The following is an 11910-nucleotide window of genomic DNA, read 5'->3' as shown; positions in this document are numbered from 1 at the left end:
GCTCAAGTTCTCTTTATCCCTTTTTATTTACAATACTATACAGGCCGTTATCATTATATACTGTCATTTTAAATTCAATTCATTAGTAGGGTCTATACGTCAATGAGGCAGATCACTAAACGTTTAATTCGAAAATTTAAGACGACCTCAACTACCAATGCAAGCAGCTCAAAAACGTAGTCAAAACCTCAAGCAGTCTCCTCATCCAGCGGTTCCAACACCAAAACTTTCATAACTTTTACATCGATTGTCCGATTTTCCTCAAACTTTCCACTGATGTGTTCTACTAATGTCGCTGCTTTCACTCAATCCACAATTTTCTTAGGGGTTGGTTATCTTTAATGGGTGTATGATAATATTATGTTGACCCTAACTAGGTCCCCCGACCTTCCGCGCGGTGTGTCGCCATTGCAAAAAGCCATCACCGCGATGTTTTATGAATTTTTTCTTTCAAGTCTTTCAAATCTTTTGACACCAAATTTGCGGTTCCGAATTAAGGTTATGCATAGATATGACCATGCACGTTACACACACACACACACACACACAAAAAAAATGCTCAAAAAGTGAATTCTTGTATAGTTCAATGCATACTGTGCTTATACGGTCAAAATTTCATAAAAGCATGATTATTTTGGTTTCATTGATTTAAATCAATTAATACAATTATATTATATTCATGCTTGCAACAATGCCGCTGACAAATTTCATCGAAAAATAAAGAAATACATAAAAATTCTGAAAACCAATAAAGTACTCAAGATTCTTTTTTTTTCTTTTTACGGCACAATGTTTTTAGTGTAGTACTCACATTTGCAATAACACTTATAGAACGAACATCTACATGTATATATATACACACACACACACACACAAATGTACCTGTTTGAGCTTAGTTTAGGGATTTATAGCAAATAGTCTGAGTTTATACATAAATAACATAATCTAGCAAAAATGATAATTTCTTGAAAATAAACTTTTAATTTCTTTAGATTACGTCACAGGCAACGTATGTTTCAATTTTCAATAGTGATCGCGCAGTCGACGGTCGAGATCTAAATGGGGACTGGGAGGTCCCGCTCCCCTCCTGCTCTAAATACCTAAATAGCCCGGCTTAATAAGTTCGGCATGAAATGAGATACTAATTTTCCTTGTTTTTTATTTTTGTTTTGTTTTTGATTCACTTGGTTTTCGGGTAATGCTATGATTGTTGAATATTGATATTTGTTATTTGAGAATCACTTTCTAAAGCTGCAATCGGCGTCAGACAGTACCGATTACTCTTATGAGTTTGGATTAATATTTTAGTGATCCACGCATGTACATTATTGTTTGCTTTGTTTGTTTGTACCAGAAGTAGTTAATAATAACGAATTAGGCTATATATGAACATCATGATAATGAATATGTTTTAGACAGTGTGCATATAAGTAGGTTTTTCTAATGCCCTGGTTATAAAATTTCGTGTTCAGAAATCGAATTTCAGTTGCGCGAAGGTATATAGAAGGCCTACATGTATTGACTATACCAGGAAATGCGTACAAGGATTAATGAAGTGTACAGACAAGCATCTGCTCTTAAACGCAGAGCTACTCCTCACGTGGTCGTTATTAGAAAGCAGATTTTTGAAACTGAATAAGCACAACTTATAGGCAAGGATGCCGTCAAGTCATACCCGTACCCTGCCTGGAGGGTATGTCTTTATGAATGATACATGTATAGGCTATCCAAGGAGGTTCGAGAAATGGAGTCACAACAGTCTTATTCGCGTTGATCCCATGCTCGAAGCCGCCACTCAAAAATATTTGAAGTATGTGTCAAACTGGATCTGCCGCTCAGATGCGAAGACAATTGACTCGTGTCTCATTACATCTTGTAATCACCGGCCACTTTCCAAGGAGGATATGTCTTTGTGATGGTTCAATTACTTTTCGCTATCCCTACTTACAAACAATGGGCGGTAGACAATGGTAAAGGCACGGGGGTGCGCGAGTAGAAATTGTTCAAATATTACTAAAATAGATATCAAAATTACTCGACTGTACGTGTCTGTACGCTAATCTGACGTATTAATTTATAAAGAACTATACTTGAAATTGATACCATATTAGTTTCATTTGGCGGAAATAAGGAGAAAAGTGATAAAACCGGCTTTCCATGAGGGTAAAATTTCAAACACTTTATATTATGTTCAGATTGCTCAGAAAGATGGCGGCTTCAAGCATGGAACATCAAAGGCACAAATGCACCTGTGGAATTCTTTTGTCCGTCCATAGAAAACTGACAGCTGATTGAATAATTATAGTCAGTTGTAACTCCATCTCTCGAACCTCCTTGGGCTATCTCATTATGCTGAGACTAATTGGTGACCTGGTGGTGACTGAATCTCCCTATGATAGTCACGAGACGTATCCGCAACGTCTCCTGGAATATAGCCGAGTCTCCAGAGAGTCGCGAGAAAATCGAACATTTTAGATTTCTTCAGAGATTCTTTCCAGTCTCCAGCTCGTCGCGGAGACGCGTCCGCGACATTCTGCGCGACGTTTCGGTCGCGGCCAAGTCGCGGAAACTAATTATTCACAAGGTCTCCGAGACGTTTCCGACTTTGCGGAAGAATCTTTGGCGACTTTCCGGGGTTGTCGAGGAGACGTCTCCGTGACTTCTGGACGAATAATCATCTTGTTTGGAGACATCTTGCAAGTCGCTGTGGGGTCTCCTTGATGAGAGCGCGTGCAAGCCGTTTTTCTTTTCTTCTTTTTTTTTTGTCTCTTGAGTTGCACGACGCGGCGACGTCTCCTCCAGTGTGATACGCCCTTTAATGACAAGCCACTCTCTATCAAAGAAACTGTATCTTAGTGATGGGAATTGCTTTTTGTCATAGCTACTTAAAATATTGTATATAATATACTGGGCACGGGGATGAGCGAAAGAAATTGTGCAAACATTAAGCGGCCAAAATAACTACAGCGTATCAAAATCACTAGACTAGACATGATTGTCTTGGACACTAATCTGGCATATCAATTTATAAAGCACTATTATGGAAGATTATACCATATAAGTTTCATTCGTAGAAATTAATCGGAAAAATGATTTCCAGGAGAGTACAGTTTCAAATACTTTCACTTCATGCAGTTCAGATCTAAACTTTTGCACATACAGTGTATTTCAGAACGGGGTTAAATTTTGTTTCATATTAGTATGGTCTAATCACAATCATTAGGTGAAGTTTCACTTCGTTTAATGAGTGAACACGCAAAATATACACGACATTACGTTAGAGTCCAAAAAAAAAAATCTCCAGATTGCTGAGAGAAACGGCGGCATCGAACCCCGATCATCAAAGGCACGAATTCACCTCAGAAATTCTTTTGTGCATCAACAGAAAACTGACAGCTGGCTGATTATAATGTTAGCCATTTGGAACTCCATCTCTTGAATCTCCTTGGTTCGTTATCGGTTGCCATCGCCGGTCGCAAGTCGAGTCAGTTTTGGATAATTGTCAAGTCAGTCTGGTAAGTGTCGAGTCAGTCTGACGTACATCAGATTCGTGTGGTCGGGCGTGTCCAGTCGACGTCCTATGACAGTCTGTCGAGTGTCCGATGTTTTAACAGTCATCGGACGGGGTTAGCGTGAGTCCAGGGTTCTGGTCTTTTCTGGCATTGGCATCGCCTTTGGTGGGTCTTGGTGCGAGTCTCTGGAGCTTGTCTGCTCAGATTTCCTCGAAACTCACCACAACCCATGGAACGCTGAAATGTTTGCAATTTGGGGATCGTTCAGATACTAGTAAGCCTCCGATTGTCAGTTGGGGGGGGGGGGGGGGACTGACATACTGAGTACAGAAATACCTGATTCTAATTAAAAGTTAATTGTATACAAAGGCCTTTAAAAGGATCATATAATTTTGATTGAGACCTAACTTCAGGTTTCTAACATGTTTGTTGTTGTTGTTTTTTTTTTTTTCGTTTGGTGAGATGAGAAACCTCTTATGAAATGTAATATGAAAGAGCATGTAATTCCCTGAGGAATTCTTTTATTTGATGAAAATTGGTTTTGAAATAGCTGAGATATCCAAAACAGTGCACTCCTAATATTAATAAAATGTGGGACCCACCTTTTATTACAATCGCTTTGTTTTACTTTGCTTTTGGATGTTTCAGCCATTTCAAACACGATTTTCATCAAATCAACTTTGAATTCCTCTTAAAATGGTATGTTCTGTACTATTATTCACAACTGTTTTCTTGGTATCTCACAAAAAAAGTTAAAAGCCCAATTCTCATCTCCAACAATACTGTACCATCCCTTTAAGTCATTGTTATAGCAATGTTTACCCTGAACCAATACATATCCCATCCGACACAGAATTTGACAATTGTACCATCACAACACCAAACTCGTCACACAAATTCCAAGTCAGAAAAATGTCTTTTTTTAATATATTTTCAATCAAATTCAACACAGTAGAAAGGGTGCCCAAATATGCACTGTATGATACAGCTCAAAAATCTAAGCTTGGTATAGTGGCACTAGTTGCTTCAAGGAACCAACAAGCTTCTCATTCAAAGATACAAAAAGAAAAAAATACTATGAGAACTGCAGGAAGTTACATGCTGTACAGATGGGATAAAATGACAATGACAATGATTCAGACTGATAATGATAGAACACAATTCACACAGATGAGAAACTTATTGACATAGGCAACCTTTAACATTAGCAGTGGGGTGTATTGGTTAGCTGGTGCATGTTAAAGCTGTATTAGCAAAGCTTCCCCAGAGAGAACCTTGCCTGAAATAACAATATCCAAAATTACACCTTTTGTCTCTGGCAAGGTCTTGTGAAAGCACCTAAGGCTTATTTGGGGTGGGAGTTTGTAAGTATCTTCTGTAAATGTATGATAAATAGTTTATAGCATAACCATATATGCATTTTACATAACATTTCAGGATATCATAAGGCATTTGGGTCTGTATACAATGTATAACATTCATACACATGAATCTATTTTACCATGTGGTCCACACTTCTCACCAATACATGAAGTCTACAACTATAACTTCCTTAATCATATGATCTAACTACATGTAATCACATAGCAAAGACAAAGGATGCTACTGGTAGCATTAATTTCTTCACAATTGGATCTATTGAATGACAGGATGCGTGTGAGATACAGTACAAGCATTTTCAACCTTGTGACAACAGAGCTTTATATAGATCATATATCTTAAACGAGGCTCATTCACATTTTTTTCTCAAGTTCATCAAAAAGGAGGGGAAAAAAGCTCTGAAAAGATCAAACTGAAGGACTGCTAAATATGTAAAAAGAAGATAAGGACAACTTTTTTCTCTTTTTTTTTCATCTGGGTTACAAATTGTCAGCTAGGAACCACAAGTGAACTGCAGATAAGTCCTTGGACCTTGCAGTGTTAAAATGCTCCAAACTTACGCAGCTGAAAACAGCTTGTCAAAAAAAAAAAAAAAAAATGGGTGGGACTGATATGAGGATTGCCTTGTGCAGACAAATTGGAAAGCTTTACTTATAAGGAATGTGGGGTTACAAAGAAATGAAGTCCAATGACTAAAAAAAAAAATGTCACTATAATGGCAAAACTTTTGAAATCACAGGATATATCAATATCAAAAAAGTTACAAAGAGCTTGTTATCCAAGTCTCAATTACATTTGCTGACTACATCATCTTTATCTAGGGCATTTATATTGGGGATTCCTAAGTGATGATGGTACATGAGACATTGCATGAATTTACACCATTGTCAAGTCCAAAAAAGGATTCATATCGATTTTACATACTTTTTCATATTCACTTTTTTTTTTCATATAGACTGCAGGCTCATGAACCTCATCAGACTTGTATCACATAAATTCATCACACATCAAATCAAATTTAATCATGTCCTGTTTCATTGCCTTCCTGAGCACAGGGGTCATTATCTCTACCCCCATCACTGGCAACAATTACCCTTTATGGCTGGGAGTTAATATATGAAGTACAGCATGTGTGTCGACATTTATTCTCACTTGTGAGTTTTCAACGTGAACCAGCACCTGTATCGTCTTAGACATTTCAACCTCAGAAAAAAAGTCTTTGGTTGAAAGTTTTATGTCATATCATTAGTGGTTGCACAGACAGAAGCTACATTGTTTACTCAGCTTTGGTCTTGCAAGTACACTAGTTGCTCTATGTGCAACACAATATTATCGTATAAAGAAAAAAAAAAGAACTTTGAAAGGGAAAGAAAAAAAAAGCTCATATTCCTGAATCACTGCATACGTTCAGTAGAGCAAGAGTAATACCACCATTTGTGCTACAACTCTGCAAGCAATGATGTCATCAAGAATTTGTAACAGTTCTCATCCACCAGCTATATATAGAGCGTCCCAATATATTGGATGATTTCCTATGTGTACATTTAAAACGCACTCATGAACAATGGGAATGAGTACTGGCGAAAACGATTTTGTGTAATGAAATTCTCCAATTCTTTTTTTTTTTCACCCGCAATGGAAAGGTCATGCTCTGTATGCCAGGAAGGCATGGTAATAGATTACTGAAATTGAAAATGCAATCAAAATTGAAATCATATCATTATGGTAATGCTAAATTATGTGGCATATTCATTTCGTATCCCCCAAAATGAACCCGAAGAATGCCGTAAGCATTTTCAAGTGTGCGTAAGTTCTAGCCGATAGCATAGCCTTTTTTGCCTTGAATTGAAACACCAGCCTGTGTTTCACATTTCCCATGTTCATCATCATCAGTTAGTAATTCCTATGGCATTGTGTGAATTCCTGAATACTTGTGAATGACCCCACTGTTTATTACATGCACCTTTTTTTCTCAACTGAGTTGGTGTAAACAACGGCTCACGCACTCTTTCATCTTTTGCATAATTTCAAACTTGACATTAAGAGATGAGCACCTTGATGCTCTGAAATCTGATGTAGTACAGAGAAGCATGGGAAAGTAGTCTTAAACAGGAAATACATGGTTGTGTTGACATGAAAGTTGACATATGCTACTCTGAAATAAACTTTAGTTCCTATCACCTCATCACACAAATTTCTTTGAAATTGTTCAGGTTTAACAACCCCATTGATTGAATTTATGGGAACAGTTATCTTAATTTTGTGACACCTAATGAACTCAACTTACTCTCAGCATTGCAGTCAATTTGAATTTGGAGCCTGTAAAAACACCAAGAAGCCAGATCGCATCATTCATATTAGGTGCAGCTGGAAACTAGACAACCATTTTGTTAAGCCGAATGCCCACTGTGCGACCTGAGCCTGCGAGCTGGCGAGAGCTGTATGGGGCGCCAAGTGTCGCATGGCCTATTCTGTAACGAAATCAGTCATTTCGTAACGAAATGTGTATGGGGTGCTAAGCGTTGCATAGCCTATTTCGTTACGAAATCAGTCATTTTGTAACGAAATAGGCCATGCGACACTTGGCGCCCCATACAGCTCGCACCAGCTTGCAGGCTCAGGTCGCACAGTGGGCATTGGGCTAAGTGTCAATGGCTTGCCCGATATAAGAATCTCTTTGTTGACATTGGTCGCCTTGTCTTGAAAAGAGGATAGGCCACAACAAACATTCGGAAACTGTACTATCTCTACATCAGTCCCATGTACACATGCAGCATGAGTGTGATCATAGAGATTTGCACAACAATGCAGCACATTTATCTCCTCTATATTTGATACCTACGCTGTCATTGACAGCTGTTGTTGAAAATCGGTATGCTTCCCAGAACTTGGGATCTATGAAAGTGTGCCATGTACTTAAATTCCATGCAGTGTCGTCTCTCACTGAGCTGACCACATGCCCACTTTCTTTCTGCAATCCAATATTTGAGCATCATAATGACAAAATAACAAAAAAACAAATGAACTTGAGAGAAGGAATCCTGCCATAGATATGCTTTGCCTCCCAAGCCTATGCCATATCTAGAGCCATACAAACAACAGTCTATGGAGAATACACTGAGTGATACAGGCAACAGCACACACATACCATGAGGACTAGTAATTTACGTCTATTCATTGAGTAAATGTACAAGTTAAAAATGTGAGGCAGAGTAAACACAACAGGTTTATTTACATATCAAAAGTCTCATACATTGAACTGCTCTGATGTCTCATGTCTGGTGAGGGTAAATTCATTTAAGATTACCCAATAACTACTGTTACAGAATTTATATGAGGACATGCATAGAGTAAATGGATGGTTCCAAAACAAGTTCCTGCAACATTGCACATCCGATTATAGCCAAGTAGCGAAGCAAAACTGGCGTGGACGAGACTCACTTCAACAACTTGTTGGACTCGAAGATGGGTTTAGGATGCTCTGAATATTAGCCGAGTGAACAGGGGAATGGTACACACAATTCTGATAACACAACAGGACATATCTGAATGCGAAGGACAAAAATTCTCTACCAAGATGGTCAATGCCTGAAAATATCTGTATGCCTGCTCTCAAATCTTCTCAAAAATTTACCAGACACTTGATTTGCCTATTCTCCTTTCCTCATATATATAGGATCTACAAAAATTGCCCCGATAAGAGTACATGTACATTTCCATTCACATAATAAAGTTAGATTCTCATAACTATTTACATCTGGTAGTTATTTACATTATTTTTCAGCTGTACAAACTGGGCTTGCATATTATTGTACAAGCCCTTTGTTACCAAAGCAACATTACACTTCATAGACAAGTCACAGAAATATACACTTCTAGATGGTAAATATTCCAAGTATGTGAAATGCCACTGGAAAAAGTCTTTATCACGAGTACAACATCATAGTGTGATCATACAAAAGACTAACAAAGCCATACATCTCTAGATCAAGGGTATCGGATTTGATGCAAAGAGTTCTGTAAAGAAAATGGAAGTCATGCCAAAAGCAAGAGTCTCTTCTTACTGACGAAAGTCAATGAAATTTAGCATGTAAAATAGATGGCAATAAACTGGAGTTTTTTCGTCTTGTATGTTGCGTGAATGCTTGTTCTTACACAAACTCTGGTTACAAGCACACATACTCTTTGCTACAAGTGCAACCAATAGAAGTGATTCTACTTCAGGCAATACTGTAAAACCACAGATTTTTGTGTGCAGGACACTACTGATAATTTTGTGAGAAGCCAAGATTTGCAAAAGTGAAATGCACTGCTTTTTTTTTTTTTTTTTTAAATGCAATGCACTGAATCCAAGTGGCAATTTGCACATGTTTCATGCTATAAATGGTTCTGGTTTTACAGTAAAAACAGTATCCCCCTCAAGGCTAGTCCATATCATTTGTTATCATTATCATTATCAGCACTACATGTATTAGGTCAAAAAAGTAGTTGTCTTCGTTACAGTGCCTTTCTACATTCCATCACATGGTGTTGTTAAACACACTTCACTAGAAAGAAAATTAAATTAATGGCAGCTTCAAATATGGCATGACGCAAATCTCTCGTTTGAAGAGGCTACACCCCCGTAAATAATGCCAGTGTATATCTTGGCAATCAATGACTTAATAACCAAAGATATAAAACACCTGTTTCTTGACCCTGGCCTAATCTAAGCATCAGTCATCACCACAGCGCCACGGGGGGGGGGGGGGGGGGGGGGGGGGGGGGGCACCGCGAGAGGAGGAGATTGTTTTCGTTTTGGCATGGGCTATGTAGCTCCATGGTGCGTGTGTGTGTGTACGTGTGTGTACGTGTGCATTACACATTGTCAGCACCGGCAAACTGGGAATGCTCTTCTTATTCCTGTATTTTCGTTATTTACGGGTCAATTTTTTTCGTTCGAAATGTAAAATGGATGACCATAGAATTTCTCAATAGAATATAAAATTGAAAACTTTAGAAAGGATAGAGAAAATTGAGTTCACTTTGAATGGTCTGCCACAGGCAGATATCCTTATCATGCTCTTACATAATATGACAGCTGCTTGAGTCATTAAACCCTGGCTTGGCCTCCAGGTTTGTCACGCCTGAGCAGAAAGTTAATTTGCAATGGACAAATACTTCGACTCCCAACTCCCAAACGAACAATCTTTAGCGAGGTATAGCACCCCATCAGCTTCGTGGAAGTGGGGTCTCGCCTCAAACGAGGGATTGACGGCATGGACTAAATAATACGGTTAATCTCAATCATTTTAACAATGCAGGTACATGAAACTGCTATCAGAACTCGAGAGGAATGCTTTTAATTTCTCATTTATGAACCAAACATCTGGAAAGTCTGACAAAGTCATCTAGTGCACTATTCTTTTTTTAATGCCACTGACATTGTGTGCAATCAGATATTTTGTTTTGTTTTGTCTTGTTTTGTGGGGTAGGTAGAGTCAAAATATCTAAGGTAGTAACCTTAATGTGTAAACAATTGCTAAGGACTTTGATAAGAAAAGGCCTCTACAACATGAAAGCATATATGGTAGTAAATGCATTATAATGTTACATGATTGACTGTGTTGGTGCACAGAAGCTAACTGCCATAGTACAACAGCTATCAGAAGGTCATTAAAAACACTCGTTAAAGCATTCACAGATTTCACTATGAAAGTCATTCTCTTTTATCCCTACAAAATGCACAAGAAAATTGAGCTGACATGCATCTTCTTATTGAGGTATCGAACCCAACCTGAGAGACAGATCTGGTGGGAATTGGAAAAATTGCCAAGTGCAAAGTGTATCACGTTGTAGGAACAGAAAGAGTTTTGCTATCTTCTCTGAGTCTCCTGATGACAACTAAAAGACACTTCTTCCAAGTATATTTATTACATTCAAGAAACACTCAACATCTTCTGTTTTACCTTGTTTATCAATTAGACATCACTGTCCATGAATTGCATTCTGAATGCCTTATTCCTAAACTTTCACAAACAAACAATGATAATACAATAATGCAATCTTATACACCGAATTTAACAAAATCACGCAATTATAGTAGGGTTTATAGAAATATAGACAACTACACTTTTATGATAGGGTTAAATTCTTTGTGTGCTACGGTATAAACCCACAGCGTGCCGCATTTTTCTGAGGCCACAATGCATGAGTTCTTTTGAAAAACACTCTGTGTCCTACAAAGCCATGTACATTTTCATAGAAGCATTCATGCTTCTATCAGAAAAGTTGTAAAGAGAAAAATTTGACACTTTGCCGTGATGTAAATATTCACGAGAAATGGAAGCGTGTGTGACGCTTTCAATGTAGTGTGGTACGTTGTGATTTATCGATTGGTTTGTGCACTGATGTGTGTTTAAGCAAAATATGCGAAGTTGGCAAGCGCCAACTGAGTCGAGTGTGCAAAAGCGGTACACAAAGAGTCAATAAGCTTTGCTATTGAAATGATATTGCTTGTCTTTCAGGAATTAAACTTCTGGTGAATGATCTCATCCTCTCTTCACCATAGATAATTATAATAACAAAGGCCAAGATTTTATCTGGTCACACTGTGGGTAATTGAAAGGTCACAATGTCAGATTGGTATTGTCAGAAGGGAAGTTTTTTTGCATACGATTTATGAATCCCAAGCTATGAACATTACTAGGGCTGCCAACATTTACTCAATACAGTAAGGGAGATCTCAAAGAGCATCAGGGAGATACTTGTGTATCACATGCATATCAATGGGCCAATATGATCTGAACTCAGGGAGACTTTAAAGGGATGGTATAGTTTCAGTTGAGATGGGGGAATCAGATACTAACTTCTTGCGAGACTGTTAGAAGCCACTTATGAAATATGAAAGAGCATACAATTCTAAGAGGTATTCAAAATTTGTTTGCTGAATATTGATTTTGAAATGACTCACATACCCAAACACAAAGTACAACAAAATGGTCCTAATAAAAGGTGGGTCCCACCTTTTACAGAGCTA

This window comes from Diadema antillarum, unplaced genomic scaffold (genome assembly GCF_040938485.1).
Source record: "Diadema antillarum isolate AM-2024a unplaced genomic scaffold, OU_Dant_1.0 seq00000989_RagTag, whole genome shotgun sequence".
NCBI lineage: Eukaryota > Metazoa > Echinodermata > Echinoidea > Diadematoida > Diadematidae > Diadema > Diadema antillarum.
This window is presented reverse-complemented; position numbering follows the sequence as displayed.